An 11,692-nucleotide genomic window follows, 5' to 3' on the forward strand; every position below is an offset into this window, starting at 1 on the left:
GGGCCCCAGTCCTCCTCTTCCCGGACCATTCTTCGCCCCAAAGGGCTCTCTAAAGCCCTTTGGGGGCAAGGAAAGGTAACTGGAGAAGGAGGGAGATGGGGAGGGCCCCTGCCTCCCTCATCACGGAGCTTTCCCTGCCTTCTAGGTGCCCCGTTTGGGGCACTTGGAGGGCAGGGAAAGGTAAGTGGGGAAGGAGGGAGATGGGGAGGGCCCCTGTCTCCCTCCCCACGGAGTTTTCCCTGCTTCCAGCTGTCTCTGGAGAGACAGCTGGAGGCAGGCAAAGCTCCCTGAGGAGGAGGCACTGGCGCGCGCCGGTCGCTCTTTCTCTCCCCGCCCTTTTCCCGGCCTCTAGCTCTCTTGAAGAGGCAGCTGGGGGCTGGGAAAAGGCTGTGAGAAGGAGCCAGAGGCGCGCTCCTCTGGCTCCTTCTCCAGAGTGCCCTTTTCTGGCTTCCAGCTGTCTCCGAGAGACAGATGGAGGCCAGGAAAAGGCAGGGAGGGGGAGGAACGGGCACGCACATGCCTCTTCCGCCTTCTTCCTCACCCTGTGCCCGAGGAAATTGGCCAAAGCGCCACTTCTGGCATGCGTGCAGTGGGTTCGCCATCACTGGTCTAGTCGTGTTTGACTGTAGGAGGCAGTGATCTCCATTACTAAGCCAAGGGAACCAGGTTTGCCAAAGACCACTCCATGGTCATGTGGCAAGCATGACTAAATGCCAAGGCACAGTCTGAAATGGTACCTATTTATCTACTTGCACTTTTACATGCTTTCAAACTGCTAGGTTGGTAGAAGCTGGGACTAGTGACGGGAGCTCATTCCATCATGTGGCACTTGGGTCTTGAACTGCTGATCTGCTGATCTTGTGGTCATTAGAGTCGGCATCTTAACTACTTCTAGTTGTGATTTCCCAGCTGTCTTTTGTTCTTCTGCTGTCTTTCTCTTTTGATGGCTCACCTTAGTAGGTTTTCTGCAGCTCTCTTTCTCTTGGGGTTACCTTTTAAAAAGATAATGAGAATGTTGGTGTTGTAACCAGTTTTAGCCCAGTTGTAGGTCACAACAACCACCCACCCCTGGAATACTATGGATGTAGCATTGTAATACAATGAGCCCTTTGGATCCATGGGGATTATGTTCCAGACACCCCCCCCATGGATAACAAAAAATGCAGGACCCCAAGTCCCCTTGTTCCCAATAGTGGCACTCTGCATGTGCGCCCATGCTAGCACAGCTGTGTGCACACAGACATTGATGTGAGTGGGGCAGGACCACCTGCAGAGCTTAAATCTGCAGATTGCAAGCCAGCAAATGGCAAGGGCTGACTGATTTTCTGTAACATATACTACAGCAATGGATTCAAATTGCAGGAAAAGAGATTCCACCTAAACATTCAGAAGAACTTCTTGATAGCAAGAGCTGTTTGACAATGGAATATGCAGCGCTGAAGCAGAGTGTGGTGGAGTATGGACATGTTGAATGGCCTCCAAAAGCTGGATGACCTTTTGTCAGGAATAATTTGCTTGTATATTCCTGCATGGCAGGGGGTTGGACTGGATGACCCTTGGGATCCCTTCCAGCTCTATGATTATATGTTCTATGCCAGTGATTCTCAGTGCTTCTGTAGGGGACCAGTAATTATATTTTCCCAATCTGCCAGGGACCAGCATTTGTGCCTATTGGCTATAATTGTTTCATTCTTTCCTAGAAAGTCACCAAGGACCAGGAACAAATGGCTTGGGGATCGGCATTGTCTAGGGACCATCACTTTGTGTAACAGTGTTTTATACCACTATGCTCTCTTGAAGGCTTTATGCCTGTTTTGGGACATTTTAAAACAAGGAAAACCACCCAGACTTCCTTCACACTGTCTCTGCCCAGATTGGTCCCAATTTTCCTGGTTCTCAGAGTGCAGATAAGCAGGAGTTACCACTTCCTTTGAACAGACCAGACCATCAAGCTTGCATGTTTGGGTTACCACAACATCCATCATGGTAACGTTCCTTTAAAAGGGGGTGGTGGTGACAGCCGCTTATTCAACTCCCAGTGCACACATGCCTCAAAGCTGACTCCCCATTTGGTTACTGCCCTTCTTTATTGGGAAACAGAGAACCTGTGGGTCATCTGAAACTTTCACAACTGGCTTCCAGGGATTTTCCCTGTTGTCATAGAACTAATCTGTATACCTGAAAACAAAACAAAACAAAACAAGGAAAGCCACCCAGGCTATAGTCTTCAGTAAAGCTATGTGGAAGGAAATGCCCCCCAAAAATGACAAATCACAGAAAGGACAAAATGATTATAGGTTGGGTTCTTTTTGTTTGTTTGTTTGTTTTTTAGATACAGCTATGATATGCCCCTTGGTATCATCAAATATGGGCATGGCAAATCCATAAATATGTATCCATAGAAATGTTTCAAAAAACCGAATCCATGGTAACATTCAATTCTTATAAAGTTAATAAAGGGATGTAGAAGAGGGAACTGAAGTCAAGGGTGCCCAGTCTTTTTCAAAGCATATTCCACAACTGGCATCCAACTGTGTACCTCTGCTGGATTCTGCTGTTTTTGCCAATGGTATCTGGATGGGTTGATTTCATCTTCCCTCAGACTACTCCCTGCACAGCCTAAAGATGCACATTGGAGGGCTGGGGAAACCTCCAGAACATATTGGGGCAACCTGGGTACTGTCTGCACTGGTCAAGATACTCCAGGGCAGGGTGAGTATCCTGGTCCCAAAGCTGCTCCAGCCTCCTCCTGTTACCTGGGGCTCTCCATTCCAATGCTGTGTGGTTGTTCACATGGACATCTTACTCTAGGTCCTGACACAGCTGCCACTGGCATGTATCACTCACTTCTAAGATCAAAATGAGACCAGCTGCAATCATATGGCTAGGCATCTTGTTTTGACCTCAGAGTGAATGAGCTCAGGAAAGGAATTTTTGGGGTCTGAACTCCAGAATCCTGCAGCTAGCACATGTATCTGGAAATTGGAATACCTGGCCAGAATCACAGTTCAGTGACCAAGTACGTTGTTTGCAACAGTCATGAGTTCAATCCTTGACATCCTCAGTTAAAGAGATCAAGTATGAGAAAATCGGAATAACCTCTGCTGGAGACCTGGGTAGCCCTGCCAATGGTAGCAGAAAGTACTGGGCTAAATGGAAATCAGCACAAATCAGCTGGATCAGGCCAAAGGCCTTTTCTGGTCCAGCATCCTCTTTGTTACTGAGGCAAACCAAATTCCTATGGGAAGCCCATCAATAAGGACAGGGGGAAATTGGGGGTTTAAAAGGCATTTTCCAGGAACATTTGCACGATTGTGGGAAAGATTTTCCCACACATCACGCTTAGAGAGAACTTATCCCAGGAAGAACCAGGAATGCTCCAGCAACAAATCACTCATCAGATTTCCCCGTGAGTGATTTGTTGCTGGAGCATTCCTGGTTCTTCCCGGGATAAGTCCTCTTTAATCACGACATTATGGGAAAATCTTTCCCATGATCACACAAATGTCCTGGGAAAATGCCTTTTAAAACCCTGGATTTCCTCCATGTGATAAAGTCCTAAGACATGAGAACAATAGGAGCTCATTCATGCTTCCCAGTAACTGAATATAATATATACAGACATACTGACTAGTAGCCATTGATAGCCTTCTGCTCCATTTATTTGTTTCATTCTTGTTTTTGCTGTGCAGACTAATATGGCTGCTCCTTTAGAAATTATTACAAGTAGGATTGTGCTATATATTTGTGCAAAAGCATTATAATATAGGCAGTTTTATTTTTAACTCCTTTCTTTATGATCTCCAATGTGGCATTTGCCTTTTTCATGGCAACCCTGTATCAGCTTGATACTTTCACTGAGATGTTCACCCAGTCTGAAGATCCATTTCCTGGTCAGCTATGGCCAGCTCATACCCCACCAGCACATTAGCAAAGTTATTGTTTGCTTCTTTGTTTTTGCCTTAACATGCATCACTCACTTTATGTTTGATTCAATTTTAATGTCAATTTCCCTAATTTGGAGAAATACTTTTGGAACTCTTCCCTATCCCATTTAATTTTAATTTTAACTTCAACAATTTGCTATCATCTGGAAATCAGATCATCTCATTCAATCTTATATCCAGATCTTTAATGAATAAGTTAAAAAAAATTGGTCCCAACACAAATCCACTATTTCCACTTAGTCATGTTTGCACCCACTATCAATATATTTTTATTTCTACTTCTTGCTTTTTAAATCATTATTATTATTTTTAAATAAGGGTATTCCCTTCCAAGATCCAGCATGGTGTAGTGTTGGATTAGAACTCGGACATCAGGGTTCAAATGTCACTTGGCCATGGAAACCCACTGAGTGACCTTGGTCAAGTCACTCACTTTCAAACTCAAAGAAAAATAAAGGCCTTTCTGAACAAATCTTGCCAATAAAACATTGTGATAGGTTTGCCTTAGGCTCAGAAATGGACATGCCGGCTGAAAATGATGGGAATGGAAATCCAAAACACCTAGAGGACACCAAGGGGCCATTCAGACTATGTTTTAACCCAGATCAGGAATCAATTCTTGCATGTGGCCCCGAATCTGTCACGATCCATTTTGAGGCATGCACAAGCATTTAATGGCAAGTGCCCCTTAGTGCGGGTCATTTGCAATCGTTTAAAAGCCGTCTCTTTTGAAAAAAACCAGGTTCCACAAATATGAACTTGCCCCCGGTCATGATCGGGTCAAGTTCAGGGGAGGGATTTAGGTCAGAGGGAGGGCAGTGGGCAGGGCATTCCCTCCCCTTCATCTGAGAAGGAGGATGATTATGATGAAGGAGCCAGGAGAGAGAAGGGTGCCATGGAGGGCAGCATTGGGAGGAGGAGGAGGAGGGGGAGAAGGCAGGAGCCGGGGGAGAGAAGTGGGCCATGGAGGGCAGCATCAGGAGGAGGAGAAGGCAGGAGCTGGGGGAGAGAAGAGGGCCATGGAGGGCAGTATCAGGAGGAGGAGGAGGAGGAGGAGGAGGATTACCAAGGGAAATCGGGCTGCGGAGCCAAGAGGAAGGAGCCTCTCTCTCTTTTTATTTTTTATATTTGACAGTCTATGTGCGTGATTTTTGGGTGACATAGAATGTGTGTGTGCTTGTGCTACTTTCATTTCCTCTTGCTCCTGGAACAGCACCTTATAAGAGCCTTTATTATTATTAATATTATTATTATTTGTGTTATATGCGGATGCAAGAAATAGAATGCCTGCGCTACATTTACCTTTCATTTCCTCTTGCTCCTGGAATTATTTGTTTAAAATGCGAATGCTACAGTGCCAATGTTACAAATGTTTCCCTTTCAATTTGGCAAATTGATACTAATTGAATGCTTTTGCTTTTGCTACACACAAGACACACACCGGAGGTTTTTCAATTTGACAGCATCTGCGCACCCTTCCCGACAGATTTTTTTTAAAAAAGGAGGGGGGGAGCCCCCATCCGCTTAGCCAATGGCTGCAAGAAACGTCACCTTTTACGAAAGCGGAGCTAATTTGATTGACAGCATAGGACTCTTCCTTTTAAACCGGGTAAAGAGCTGCAATGGCGTTCCGGAGTTAAATACTTCCGGAGGCATTCGAGAGGAGGGCTCCTGATTTTACCCAGTTCCCTCCAGTGCAAATGTGCCAGTCTGAATGGGGCCCAAGTTGTGAGCTCCTTGGCTGTGGCAGTTGTAGGATGCCTTCCCAACTGGAACTGATGCTGGCTTTGTTCCAGTGGGGAAAAAATTCTTTATCAAAACCTTTGGGATCTAAAGATCTTGGCTTGACTAGATTGTAGAATTCTAAGTGCACAATTTTAGATTGTTTTCTGTGCTTTCAATTGTTCTAAATTTTTCTGAACTCTTTTAAAAAAAGTTTAAAAATGATTTCCCTTCCCTAATATAGGATAATAAATAATAAAATTTGTTTCTATACTGCTTTTCTGCAGTGATCAAAGCGGTGTACACAGTAAAATTATTAAAACAACATAAAATTAAACCCACATTACAATAATTACAATATACAATTAAAATCCAATTCAAAGGTGTATGTAAGTGAGAGGGAGAAAAGGGGATCGAACATAACATCAGTGAACATGGGTGAATGCTTGGTTAAAGAGAAAGGTTTTAAGTCTCTTTTTAAACAGTTCAAAGGAGGTAATGAGACGGAGCTCCTCGGGAAGACTATTCCAATGCTTGGGAGCCGTTACTGAAAAGGCCCTCTGAGAAGTAGTAACATATCTCGAAGTAGGGACTTCGAGCAAGTTCTTCCCGGTTGTTCTGAGCGTGCAGGGCGGATTATATGGGGAGATGCAGTCCTTCAAGTAACTCGGGCCCAAGCCATGTAGGGCTTTATAGGTAATTACCAACACCTTGTATTGTGCTTGTAAGCGAATAGGCAGCCAGTGAAGATCTTTTAAGATTGGTGTTATGTGGTCAAATCTGGAACGACCGGTGACTAATCTGGCAGCCATGTTTTGTACTAATTGAAGCTCCCGAGTTTGGTACAAGGGTTGCCCCATGTAGAGCTCATTACAGAAATCCAAACGAGAGGTTACCAGAGCATGTACCACCGTTTCAAGGTCCCTTTGGCCCAGGTAGGGTCGCAGTTGGTGTATCAACCGAAGTTGATAACAAGTGCTTCTGACCATCGCATCAACTTGGGATGACAATTGCAGGGACGAGTCCAGAAGCACTCCCAAACTGCGAATTGAGTCCTTCAGGGGAAGTGTGACCCCCTTCAGGACAGGTGGAAAAATTTCCTTCCCCAGTCCTGGGGAACCTATCACTAATACTTCCGTTTTCTCTGGATTCAAGCTGAGTTTGTTTTTCCTCATCCAGCCCATTACTGACTCTAAGCAGGCATTTAGAGGAGAGACACCAACCTTAGACACTGCAGCAATCGGCGACACAGAGAAACATATCTGGGTGTCATCAGCGTACTGATAACACCACGCCCCATGTCTCCGGATGATCTCTCCCAGCGGTTTCATGTAAATATTAAATAGCATGGGGGACAAAATAGCTCCCTGAGGGACACCGGATGTCAGTTCCCTCTTAGAGGAGCAAATGTCCCCCAGCTGCACCATCTGGAATTTGCCCGAGAGGTAGGATCGGAACCACTGGAGTGCAGTGCCCCCGATACCCAACTCCCTCAGGCGTTCCAAAAGGATACCATGGTCAATGGTATCGAAAGCCGCTGAGATGTCCAAGAGCACCAACAAGGTCACACTTCCCCTATCAATACTCAGACGGAGATCATCGACTAAGGTGACCATGGCAGTCTCAACTCCATAGCCCACCCTGAAGCCAGTTTGAAATGGGTCCAGATAATCGGTTTCATCCAAGACTGCTTGGAGCTGGAAGGCAACTGCTCTCTTGATCACCTTACCCAAAAATGGCAGCAATGACACCGGCCTGTAATTATTTCTTATCAGGGGGTCTAGGGAGGGTTTTGTTTTAGCAGTGGTCTGACTATTGCCAGTTTCAGACTCAATGGAAACTGCCCCTCCCTGAAGGACATGTTAATTATGTGGTATAGCATAGATGTTACTGCAATACCACCCTGGGCCGTCAGCCATGAAGGACAGAGATTGAGAGAGCATGTTGTCTTCCTAACACTTCCGAGAATCTTGTCCATCGGTACTTACAAACTCAAAATGATCCAGTTTAATTAAGTCCACGGGCGCTCTGGACACCTCTCCCATAGATTCTGAAGAAATGCTAGTGTCGAGATCAGCTCTTATCTGAGAGATTTTATCTGCGAAGAAGTTGTTAAATTCGTCACAGCAGGCCTTAGTTGGTTCTAAGATAGGGTTCAGGGCGGGGGGTAGCTGTGTTAACTCCCTCACTACCCTGAACAGCTCTGCAGGACACGACTCAGCAGACGCAATACGTGCAGCATAAAAAGAATTTTTAGCTGCACCTATTGCCACTACATAAGACTCCAAAAGTGCCTCAAGGAGTGTCTTGTCAGATAAGTGCTGATGTTTCCACCAGCTGCGCTCTAGTCATTGTGTGGCCCGCTTCATTTTCCTAAGATCTTCTGTATACCATAGTTGTTTATTGTAAGCGGGCCGAAAAGGACGCTTAAGAGCGATACTGTGTATAGCCCTGGAGAGATCACTGTCCCAGATGTTAGTCAGGGCACCAACAGAATCGGCGTCAGATCCAACCATAAACCCCTCTAGGGCTTTTTGGAACCTTTTGGGTTCCATCAGCCTTCGAGGGTGGACCATCCTAATAGGTCCTCCACCCCCGGGGGGGGATTTGGGTAGAAGCCTTGAGTCGAACTTCCACCAGGAAGTGATCCATCCATGATAGGGCAGAGGTATTACAGATCTCTGCCCACAGATTGTCCATATCCGTACTGAAGACGACATCAAGTGTATTGCCAGCACAATGCGTAGGCCCTGAGACCAGTTAGGATGGTGGATGAAAGGAGGGATAGATAAGGAATAAATGTATCAATAAAATAGTATAAATATTATTGGTCAAGAACCAAGTAGTCAAATAGTCTAATTAGTATAGCACATCTTCCTACAGTATATGTAGCCTGATGAAAACACAGAAAGAAACTTTAGGAAAAATTCTCTCACCTCTAGAAGAGATTTCAAGAAAAGATCTTGAGAGGAGTGGGCAGAAATTTCTTACACACATTTCAGCTGAGTGTGATTATGGACCTATGAAGATTTCTGAGTCAGAATATTTCTTATGCTGAATTAGAGATCACTTGTAAAATTAGTGCTTTGCCAGTGAGCTATATCATTTCGTCAGTGTGGTGTTCCTTGCTCCAGGATAAGAAACATTGGAGACAGTGTTGACAGGAAGGTGAGGCTACTAGGAAGAAATTAATTTTGCCTTTCACCAATGGGTCTGATATTGACACCAGCATGGTTATGGAATTTGTAGGCTAGAAAAGGCAACTTTTCCAAATTCTGGTTATTGATACATAAGGGATTTTAAACCTGGCTGCTCAAATCAGAGGATGGAACTGAAATCATTTCATTGTGTTATAACTCTTGACATCAAAGGCAGAGTGGATGCAAATGCTTTGATGCACATGCTGTCTGACAAAACTATTACAGACAGGAACTGAACACATGTCAATTGTTGAGGTCACCACCTACTCCCCAAGTTCAATCAGAACATCAAAAGAATAAATTTAATTTCATTCACATTTATATATTTAATATCTATAGAGCATACACACTAGGTATTACCAGGGGGCTATCTACAGAGGGGCAAAAATGCAATACTGTCTCCCAAATAAAAATTCTGCCTTATCAAATTAATTTTTTCTTCAGTCCCCAAATATCTAGTAGCACTCAGATGAGCATTTAGAAATACAGATTAGGCATCCAAAGAAAAGAGGAAAAGAGCATTACCAAGTGAATGCAAATAAAGGCAAGATAAGAGTTGTAGGTGTGTGTGACTTCCATTGTCTCCATCTCTTCAATGCTCTCTATGTAGGAGGGAATGGCAAGTTGTTTTTTGCTTGCTGCTTGTGCTGGAACCTGACATGTGTACACTGATTCTGAAATGGATATAAGAAGTATCAGCTTGTTCTCACCTACTGAGAGCATAGTTTTAGAGAGCTAAATGACCTCTATTCATGACCTCTGTGTTGATGTTTTACCATATTTTTAAAGTGGGGGTGGGGAATGTATGACCCTCCACGTGCATTTGGACCACAACCCCCTCAACCCTGACCAATAACCACCTTTGCTGGGGCTCATGGGAGCTGGAGTCCTGGGACATCTCAAAGGCCATTGTTTCCCTAGCCCTGCTTTAAATAAAAATCTCTGATGATTCTGTCAATAGACTGAAGCATTTTCCAAAGAGTGGATTGTTCCCTTTCTGGGGCCATTCAGAAAAGCAGACTTTCTAGGTTAAAGTCAGGAAATATTGGGTGGCAGTGGGAGGCCTAAGTATGGTACCACATCCAAAACTGAGCAAACATAAGAGATTATTGCATGTTCTTCAATAGTGGGATAGAAGCGGAATTGATACTGTTATCCACAGATCTTATCGCACCACATTATGGCCGGGCAGTAGGTATCCTGTAGTCAATCCGTGCTTCTTTCTCTGCTTTTAATGAATGGGAAAATCCCATGAATAGTTGTCGATCCTCCAGTTAGCCCATTATTGTAGAATGTGCCGTAGGTCATTCCAGGATAATTCAGAGAGAAGGGGATCTAAACAATTTTCACTGCACCCCTCCCCATTCCTAATGAATGCAATGTTAAGGAAAAAGCAACATGGGTTATACAGTAAGTGAAATAAAAGATGTATGTGAGAGTCAGAGTGACTCAGCAGAAGCCAACTGAGAACCACACAGGTTTGAATGGTAAAGCAATTAACAAGTCCTGAGTGCCAAGGACAAGAAATGCATAGTGGATAATTGGATACACCTGACAATTGTTAAGTGGTCAAGGCTGAGATGATGAAATCACTAATTGTAGGATGAACAAGGAGAACCAATGGGAATGATGTACACGCCTACTGGGTGGAAACAGACCACAGTAGGTGGTGCCATGATTTGGCTATAATAATGACTATACATCCCAATGCATATTGTGGGTTGGAGTAGTGGTTGTAGAGTGAGGAGTTGAGTATTGTTTGGAGCTGTGTATATAGTAGAATAAAGTAGATCTTTTATATAAGACTACTGAGTTGTCTGGTGTCTTGGGTGAAGCTACAAGAACCAGCAGGACCCTGGTGAAGAAGGGTGAAGACTTCTGTGGAAGCAAGAGTGAGAAGGCTTGGAGAGTTTGTCGGGGTCTTCAGCCTGTTCTCTGCAACTCTTGCAAAGATACAACAACTGGCCAAAACTGGTCAGCGTGGTGCACAACCAGGTGGTGAGTTCCAGGCCAGGAGAAGAGCCACAACTCCCATCATCCCTGACATGCAAGACTTCTTACTGCTGGGGAGGCAATCCCTTTTGGGCAGAAGAAAGGGGGTTTAAAGGGCATTCACTGCACAGACACAGACAGACACACCATTCCCACTGAAAGCAAGACTTCTTAGTGCTGAGGAGGCAACCATTTCACCCCAGGCAGTAAAAACAGGATTTAAAGGGTTTTCACTGCACACAATCCACTGGCAAAGGCAAGACTACTTTACTGATTAAGCTTGGATAGCTGATGGGTAAAGGGAACATTAGTGCGATAAAATTCATGAGCAACCTGTTATCAATTCACAACTGCATGGTAACGTGATAAAAATCATTGCTGTTTCGGCTGCTTAAAAAGCCTCAATAGCATTGGGAGGGAAGCTTTGGTAGATAATCTCCATAGTCATAAACCCTGATATAATTCTTACTTACCTCCTGAACAGACTCTGAATTCTTCTTTCCTCTAGTGCAATGAAGCAATGCTGATAGCATATCTATGACCTATTACAGTCACAAGGCCCAAGATATTTTGCTGCAGAGTATCAAATGGCATTACCTCCCTGGTCAAGGAATATAGTCACCAAGTTATTTTGGCACCTGAGAGAGAAAATTCTCCAAGCAGCTCTCCCTGTCTCTGACTGTAAAACAACATGACTGGTTAGGCCCAACTGAAGTAGACCCATTCAATCAGCTGTTGAATGCTGAGTCAACACATAGGTAAGTCCAATTAATTTAATGGCTCTGCTCTAACTTGACCATAAGGTTGATGCCAGTAGGTCTGACACAGATT

At 44.4% G+C, this 11,692-nt stretch overlaps 1 long non-coding RNA gene across 1 annotated transcript in view; it reads right to left on the bottom strand.

The window, feature by feature from the left end:
• Window positions 1-11,392, bottom strand: part of LOC121926983 — a 102,741-nt gene extending 91,349 nt beyond the window's left edge. Inside the window, exons 1-2 of the long non-coding RNA XR_006103117.1 lie at window positions 11,335-11,392; window positions 9,395-9,543 (exon numbers count right to left, since the gene is read on the bottom strand). This is a non-coding gene — a long non-coding RNA (uncharacterized LOC121926983). The remainder of the gene's footprint in view (window positions 1-9,394; window positions 9,544-11,334) is intronic.
• Window positions 11,393-11,692: the final 300 nt, after the last annotated feature.

The sequence above is a fragment of the Sceloporus undulatus genome, chromosome 3 (genome assembly GCF_019175285.1).
Source record: "Sceloporus undulatus isolate JIND9_A2432 ecotype Alabama chromosome 3, SceUnd_v1.1, whole genome shotgun sequence".
Taxonomy (NCBI): Eukaryota; Metazoa; Chordata; class Lepidosauria; order Squamata; family Phrynosomatidae; genus Sceloporus; species Sceloporus undulatus.